Below are 9,200 nucleotides of genomic sequence, written 5' to 3' on the forward strand. Positions count from 1 at the left end.
TTTGACTTACTTCTCTCTGCTGACTGGCTTCCTCACCATCCTCATCCTCCTAGACCTCAGTGCCGCCTTTGACACCATCAACCACTCCATCCTCCTCTCACGTCTCCATCACTCCGTTGGCATAACTGGCCCCGCCCTCTCCTGGTTCACCTCATATCTCTCAGATCGACATCAATTCATTGCCATAAACAACTGTAACTCATCCACCTCCCCCGTCTCTCACGGTGTCCCTCAAGGGTCCGTGCTCGGTCCCCTCCTCTTCATCATCTACATCCTTCCCCTTGGACAAAGCATCCGTCGACATGGTCTCAACTACCACTGCTACGCCGACGACACCCAACTCTACCTATCATCCAAGACCATCACCTCAGTCACCCACTCCACTCTCACCACCTGTCTAACCGAAATAAAATCATGGATGCAACAGAACTTTCTCAAACTCAACTGCAACAAATCTGAAATACTCATAATTGGCCCGAACTCCCTCACCCGCTCCGCCCAGACCGTCTCTCTCAATATCGATGGCTCCATCGTCACCCCCTCCACCAAGGTCCGCAACCTCGGCATCATCCTTGACCCCACCCTCTCTTTCCTCCCCCAACCACGTCACCAAAACAGCCTTCTTCCATCTCAGGAACATCGCACGCCTCCGGCCCTCCCTGTCCCCTCCACCATTGAAATCCTCATCCACGCCCTCATAGCATCAAGACGTGATGCCTGCAGCAGCTCCTCTACGGCTCCCCAACACAATCATCAACACACTTCAATGTGTCCAGAACTCTGCCGCCCGTCTGCTCACCTCCACCAGACGCCATGAACACATCAGGTCCTACACCACCTCCACTGGCTCCCGGTCAAGTTCAGGATAGACTTCAAGCTTCTACTGATCACCTACACAGCCCTAAACAACATGGCCCCTCCATATCTTTCAGACTCCTCCCCCTCCACGCTCCAACCCGTTGCCTCAGGTCCGCCGGCACAAACACTCTGAAGATCATCAGGACCAAGCGCCGGACCTGGGGTGACCGGGCCTTCTCGGCAGCTGCACCCCCCTCTGGAACGCTCTCCCCATCCACATCCGTCAGGCTCCCACCCGACCTTTATTTAAGCAAGCCCTCAAAACACACCTCTTCCAAATCGCGTTCACCTGCTGACCCCTGACCCCGATACGACTCATACAGCTTCTCCAGTGTGTCACCCCGTTTGTTTTCCTTTCTTCACGTTACTGTTCCTGTTTGTTCGTCTTGTCTGCTCACTTTTTGTTTGTTCTGTCTGTCTCTTGTTCCCTGTAAAGCATATTTGGGTATTTAGAAAAGCGCTATAGAAGTCCGAATTATTATTATTCTTTTATTTAGCTGGTAGGCTAATACTTTTTACGTTTTACTGGACAGTTGATGACAAAATCAGATTTTCATGAGCTTGATTGTTGTTGTTGTTGTTGTTGTTTATGTAGCTGAGAACTCTGTGTTTCTTTATAGAAACATGTTGTGGGTAAAGTTTCTTCCGCTCCACCCAGTAACAACCAATCCAGAGCCAGCACTCAGGTGGGGTGGGAGACGACGAAAGTGAGAAGGGGGCGTGATTGGCTGAGGAGGGACCCGCCCACTTTCCTTCCTGACCGACATTCAGCTGAAGCGAAATAACATGAATAAAGGAACTAAAAATATATAAATAAAGACGAAAACACTGGTCACAGTGACACCTTGTGGCCTGGAGCGGTATCACAGCACCGCAGAGACGATAAACTGGATATGCAAATACTAATCAAAATGTGCTCAATTAAAGTCTTAATCAAAGTATACTAAAAGTAAAAGTACTGATAATGCAGAATGGTCCTAATACTTTAATACTTACAGCTGGGAACGGTGGAAATGATTCTTATTACTTAATGTACTGCTAGACAGTTTTTCAATTTGTTAAATTCTTAATCTAAAATGACATCACAGACTTGGTGATTTATGTGTTACTATTATTATTATTATTATTATTATTATCTGAATCTGTAAGGAAACTCTTAACTCCAGTTGGATGGATTTAATGGAGTAAAAACTACGAAAGTATTACATAAAATTAACAAGAACTCGAGTAAAGTACCTCAAATGATTTCTTCCATTACAATACAGGATCTTCTCTTTTAAATTGTATTGTCATTTACATTTGATTTGTTTTTTTATTGAAATCAAACGTTCTGATTTTGCTTAGTATTATTAAATGATAATATTATATGATTATAATATAATAAATTATATATATTTATTAAAGCTGCAAGCAGCGTCGAACGGGTCCTCGCTCACCCGCGCCGGTCGGACTCGACTCGGGCCGTGACTTGTAACGAGCGCGACAAGTTTGGGGCGGATTCGACAAAGTCCAGTTCAGCCACTAGGTGGCGCTTTAACTCCGTGAACATATTCATGCGTCATGTGTCCCTACGTGAAGTATAGACCACGTCATGTAAATTCCATGTAAAAAAAAAAAGTGATGAAAAAAAGCTGCCTTGTCTTGGAATCGAACACGCATCTCCGGGTGTCCAGTCCAACACTTATCACGCTGAGCTATAGAGCTAGCTGGTTTACAGGCAGCCGTAGCCGCTCACATTATTTTGGGCAGAACTCCACTTCCTCCTCCGCGCAGTGCATGACGTCACAACTGGTCCAACGTTTCCTAAAAAAATGAATAAACAAAAACTCACGAAATCCGTGATTTAAAAGCCTCGTCCAGCTGTTTACTGACGTTAGTTATGTTAGAGTAGAGAGGAGAGAGAGAAGAGAGAGGAGAAAGAAAAGAGATAAAAAGAGAGAGAGAAGAGAGAGGAGAGAGAGAGAGAAAAAGAGAGGGAGAGGAGAGAGAAAAAGAGAGAGAGAGAGTTCTTATTCCATTCTAAATAACGGGCTAGTCTAGGATTTGCGTGGCCAGACTGAAGAAAAAAATCATAATTCCTCTCTGGTATTGTTCAGAGGGCCGGGCCAAATGTGGAGGCGGGCCTTAGTTTGAGGACCTCGGCTGTCTATCAATATAGCTCATTTTGAAAATGACGTAAGAGGGCAATATGGATCCGTATCAGACCAGCGAGGAGGGCAATACGTGGCTGGCATGAAGACCCATTCGCCAATCAGAACGCTTGTACTGTTGTTGCTATATAATAATTCATCTTTATTCATAAAGAAAATGTAAGATAGTGGTCTGATGCTGCCAGAGGAGACGCAGGTCAAGGACAGCATCATCAGTGTATTGCTGATAATGCTTCAACTCTTTCAGAATTTTTTTTTTGGCATTGGGTGCCCTTTTTTTTGGTTTGAGCACCTGCCCCCCAAAATGTCTGTGCACGTGCCTGTGTAGATGTATATATATTCTATCATAATAATCTGAAAACGGGTTCTGCTACACAGCCGTGTTGTCAGCTGTGATGGGGAATGTAGTACACAGTGGTCCTACAGGTAGGTGTGCCCCTCTTGTGGGGTGCAGTGGTACTACAGGTGGGACGCAGGGTGAAATGCATAAAGACCTTTATTGATAACTTCACATATTACACAAGTTCAAAGTACAAAGTCATAAAACTAAGTCATGAATAAATAAATGTTGAAATGCCTGTACCTTCTTGTGAATGTTTACGTTACGGCATTAACAGGTTACGACTTGGCACGCGCGACAGCCTAGATTCTTGGTGACTTGCCAGGTCCTACCTCCGTCAGTTCGGCTTTTCTGCTGTTCCTCAATGTTGAGCTTTTTTTTGTCTGATGGACTAATCTGGTTTACTTGAAAGTGATTGTAGTTGTATTTATTCTATTTGAAAAAGCATAGATGCAGGAGTCACAAATGGTGATTCTCATATTTATTATTATAATTATTTAAATCTGAGGATGTCTGTAGAGTTGATGTGAGTGTAATCACCAACGCTCCGAGTTCAGAACCAATCCCAGAGGAGAAAACTTTCATGAATCCCAAATTTGCCCCGAACAACTCTTCAGTGAATTAGAGAAAATCACCAAATCAAAGACCAGGAGCTGGATTACTGACAGACGGCTCACAGACGGCCTCAGACTGTCTGTCTGTGATTATGAACTAACTACAAGCTCACAGACAGAGTTCAGTCACAGACAGAGCACTGACTGGAGTCACATGGCTTGATGGCATTACGATGAAAGATGAACTTACATGAGTTGCACTGACTGATCATGTTGTCAGTCTTGTGCTGTAACTTCAGTTGATAAACAACATTTATTTTGGTAGTTCATCCAGCTGCTCATTGCAAATGTGTTTGTTCTTGTTCATATTGTGTGCGGTTAACAATCTACTTTTTATATTGCACTTCAATGATGTGTTCCTGGTCACATCAATTTATAAGCTGGACCAAAGTGTTTTGATTTCATTCAATTACAATTAGGCCAAATAAAAAGCCTCAGTCGTTTCCTCTCAACGCCTCAATAGGTAGATCTTGCCTGTCACGAAGGCGGAGGTCAGGGTTCACTCAGATTCTCAAAGGAATCAATATTCTTGATCAGGTGTCCTGACCCACATCTCAGCTTCAGTGAAACCTGATCTGTTCAACATTTAATTCATTCAACTTTCCAAATATGTCACTAAGATAGGCCAACTTCATAAACAATTGTTCAGCATCAGACCTAATAATTAGAATTGAATTAATAAATCTAACTCCAAAAAGTATATTAAAGATCTGTGTTGCTGCTAGTGCTGGATGTTTCCTGAGAGAACTCATGTGGCGTATTGACGTGAGTGGGGTGTAATGTTCCCAAGTGTCTTTTTAATGTGTTGAGCTTCCTACCCTCTGCTGAGTGTTCACACATGAAACACAGGCTGGTTCTCTTCATCCGCGGTGGATTTTCTTTTCCCTCCTGCCAAACGTTGCGATCAAGCATGCACAAGCGTAACCTGTTAACACCGGAAACATAACAAAAATATTGACACGTATTTTGGAATATGTGAAGTTCTCTCAGTTCAGTCCTTTTCCTCTTTAACTGTCTTCACGGGGGGCCAGGCACCTCATGATCCTGTGGTCACACGTGGAGTGGGTGAGGACTTCAGGGACAGAGACAGCCGACATGGTTCTATGAAGACAAAGATTACAATAACTGATTCTGACCTACAGAAGAGAGAAGCCTCATCTCACACGTTTATGGGTGAAAACAAACTTTCCACTTTCAGATACTGAGTCGTGGCTAAATAGTATGTTTATGCAACAGTCTATTCTTTTTCATAGTGGTGATTAAAGTATACAGATCTTACAATATACATATTATTACCACCTCATGGTGTAAATGGTCTTTAACAAGTAGGCTATGACTTAAAGAGTATTTAACTGATTTTTATAAGAGTCCTGCATTAAAATAAATGACTAAATAGAAGTACTTAAGCATGAAAACAAACGTCAAGTATAATTACTCACTGTTGTATGATAACAGTTAATATACGCAACTCTAAACTGTATCTTAAAGTAAAGCTTCATCCGTAACGTGAAGCAACGAAGACGTGCACCCTTATTAACGTGACGTGAATTAAAAGACAGACCGTGACTCTCTGTTCAGAGTTTACCGTTCTTTCACTGCGGTTATGTAACGTAATATCCACAGTATTTATGTGTTCATGCCGACTGGCGTACAGGAGAAACCATTCTATATTTGAATGGAGAGTGGCGTTAGCATGGAGCTACTCCTTTAGCACAGCAACCGGTTAGTCACACACGGAGAAAGAGCACCGGATAAACACGGTGAACTTTACAGCGGTCACGTGAACAAGAGACTGCCATGACTAATTATCGTTGGATTGTAGTTCATTGTAATACATTTGAAATTCTTACCGTCTCAGACGGAGCAGGCTGCAGGCGTAGCTGCGGTCTCCTTCTTCTTCTTGATGCACTCACAGCGGTTTGTATCCATATATTTGGTGCATTACCGCCACCTGTTGGCCTGGAGTATGAAACGCAGGTGTATGCCTGGAGGTGGAAGTGACTAAATGTGACACAGAAATCAATATTGGCGACATCCGGTACAGTTTAGAGCATGGTGCCAAGAGACTTTTCTTTCCGTCTACATGTGTTACATATACCTAACCAGCTTTATAAATGTAGGTCAAACGTAGCACCGGGGCTGCCTAATTGAATATTTGTAGGTGGCGCTATGGAGCCAGATTACCATTTTTGAAGAATAAAAATCCTATCTGGAAACTACATCTTTGATTCTTAATATGTTTGCCAAGGATATTTTCACAGGGAGCATGTTTAGTCCCTCCAAAGCCCCTTCGTTGTTTGATGCGAAGAATGGGTTGGCACGGCAATAGTGTAACACCGAACGTAAAATGCTTTGTGGGCTGACATCATGACAATGTTTGGATTGTGTGTTACAAATTTGAAGCCGATCTGATTGACCGACTAAGAGAAGCAAGCCTATCGTGAAAGTGAATAAATTATGGTTATTTTACTTCTCAATAGGTGATCAATAGGTGTTCCTGGAAGAAATGTGCTTGTTTCTTCATGTGAATGTGTTCAGGCCTTGACTGGCATCATGCCTGATTTTTCTGGGAAGTATTGGATGAGTTTAAGCAATAGTTTTTAGCATAAAGAAATCACAGAAAGTACAAAATTATTGGCAGTAAAAAAACGTAAATTTCCTACCGACGAAAAGTCTGTTTTTTTTCACAGTGTTCATTATTCAAGTCTTGAGATTCTATAAAATTGATTTTTAGCCGATTCTGTTGGCGTTTTGTCGGAGAAATAATCGAAGGGGAAAAGGTGGAAACTGGCCAAATCAAGCGAAAAACGCCAAAAAACGGCAAAAACGGCCAACTTTGGTGAATTATTGTAGCGCCCCCTACGGTTCAAATTGCACAAAATTTGCTATGAATGTTTCAGGCTCCCTTCTGCACATATCCTGACAGTGTTATTTTTTTCTCCCAATAGTGTTGATGTTATGAGCATTACAAAACAGGACACGCCCCTAAAATGTTCGTTGGGCCATAGATCCTTACCACAATAATATATTTGAAAAAAGATGATATAGCTTCCATGATCATTATCTCCAATAGGTTTGGTTTGAATTGGACCCCGTATGTCGGAGCAAACGCCACTGATGTGATTTTCACCAAAAAAAATATGGCGGAAAATTTAAGTAGGCGGAGCTTAAGGTCCTGAGAGGCTTTTTTGTAGAGCAGGTCCAAATGGACTTGTGAAAAAAAAAGCTAGTCATTTGAACATACTGGGTGAGGGGCGTCGCCGGTCAAACTTCCAGGTGGCGCTAGAGAGCAATTTTTTAAAGCCGAATTTCGAGGTCGGTGTCATCTGTCTATTTTCACCAAGCCTGACAAGCTTGCCAAATTTGGTGAGTTTTGGGATATGATACATACCCCCAATATGCGCCCAATGTTCTAAAATAAAAATCCAGAAGAAGAATAATTAAAGCTGCAAGCAGCTGCAAGCAGCGTCCAGGTCCTCGCCACCAAGGCGGTCGGGGAGCTGGCGCCAAGGAGCCGGGCCGGACCGAGGCGCCGCGGTCGGACTCGACTCGGGCCGTGACTTGTAACGAGCGCGACAAGTTTGGGGCGGATTCGACAAAGTCCAGTTCAGCCACTAGGTGGCGGTTTAACTCCGTGAACATATTCATGCGTCATGTGTCCCTACGTGAAGTATAGACCACGTCATGTAAATTCCATGTTAAAAAAAAAATGATGAAAAAAAGTTTTATTGTCTTGGAATCTGGTATGTTTCCACAACCGTCACATTAAATACATATTACATATTGTCACATGGTATAAATAAAGAAACATGCAACACATCCATTACCCTCCTCATACAAATAAATATGATTGAAATCAGTTCGTACCAAATAATGCTGGAGTGTCATCCACTACTTACCTGGATGTGTCTGAGGCCCGGGAGTTGTGCTGGATTCACGTCAGACAGCAGAATTCGCAGGAGAGCGTGGAGGAAACTGGAACAGTTTGAGTGGTGCCATTACGATGACTGTGCAGTGGATGCACTGCTCTGGAGGAGATCGGGCAGTCTTGGTCCTGTGCTGGTCCCAGTCCACAGGAACTGGGGGCAACCATGCTCATTATACTGCAGTCCAAACATCTCCATAGTGTCTGCAATAGAGATGAACAGCTGGACACGGGATGTGTCCCAACACCTGTTCGGAGACTGGGTTGAGCTGGGCCATTGATGCAGGATCAGAGACAGCTGGGAGATGAGCACCTGTCTGTGTCAGGTCCAGCGTGGGTTCCAGTGATCCACTGTGCCTGGTGGGAGTCATAACCTCCTGGTTAAAAACTTCATCACATTCTGGTGTTCTCTGGTTCTAACATTGGTGATGAAAGTATACAGATCTAAACAATATACAGGTTAAAAACACCAAATGGTATTAATATTCTTAAAGAGTAGTTAAAGAATATTTAACATATACTCATTAGAATTCTGAATTAAAATAATGGCTCAAGTTGAAGTAATTCACTTTAGCATCACTACTAGTTTTAATAAGCTGCTGGTAGTTTTATCTCTAATAACACTTCATGTATTAATTGAGTATATGTTGTATGACAGCCGTAATATGCAAAGTAAACAGTAATTATTCTTTCAAATGGATGTGGAGCAGTTAACATAGCTACATGATTAACTGCATGCACCTTCAAGCTGCATCAGAGATGCGCACATTTATCACGTGACTTGACTTACAAACATCGTGATGCAGCCACGTTCATATTGTACCTGATTTTTATTAGAGTCCTGCATTAAAATAAATGACTAAATAGAAGTACTTAAGCATGAAAACAAACGTCAAGTATAATTACTCACTGTTGTATGATAACAGTTAATATACGCTATCACTCCCTCCAGGAATTAGATGCCACCGTTGTTCTTTTGTGACTGACAGATGTTTATTTGGATGCGACTGCGGTCACATACTTCCACCGGCCAAACCGCCGTCACCATCCACCTTCAATCCACCGTCGAACTGTACAAAATACATTTAACAAGGTTGACGTTGACATTACGTAAAATACAGTTGACAAATATATGCGACGAAAACATTAACATAAAACATAAAATTCACTTTAACCAAAAAGGGGACTTTTAAAAGGTATCCTTTCTGAACCCCTTTAAATTTTCCTGAAGAAAAAAGGGAACAAACGCAAAATTAAAAAAAAAACAAAACAAAAAACATTCAGCTACGGGCTGGAATTGAGCTAGAACCCCT

The 9,200-nt window shown here is 42.5% G+C and overlaps 1 long non-coding RNA gene across 2 annotated transcripts; it reads right to left on the reverse strand.

Annotated features, from left to right (window-relative positions):
• Positions 1 to 3,486: 3,486 nt before the first annotated feature.
• On the reverse strand, positions 3,487 to 8,887 carry LOC130202377 (uncharacterized). 2 transcript variants are annotated; one of them, XR_008833355.1, is made up of 4 exons: positions 8,798 to 8,887; positions 7,862 to 8,244; positions 5,813 to 5,947; positions 3,487 to 5,063 (listed from the first exon to the last, which is right to left on the reverse strand). It is a non-coding gene; the product is annotated as an uncharacterized LOC130202377 (long non-coding RNA). The 2 variants fall into 2 exon arrangements; XR_008833356.1 differs by having other exon boundaries at positions 5,813 to 5,963.
• Between the last annotated feature and the right edge of the window lie 313 nt (positions 8,888 to 9,200).

This window comes from Pseudoliparis swirei, chromosome 12 (assembly GCF_029220125.1).
Source record: "Pseudoliparis swirei isolate HS2019 ecotype Mariana Trench chromosome 12, NWPU_hadal_v1, whole genome shotgun sequence".
NCBI classification, from domain to species: domain Eukaryota; kingdom Metazoa; phylum Chordata; class Actinopteri; order Perciformes; family Liparidae; genus Pseudoliparis; species Pseudoliparis swirei.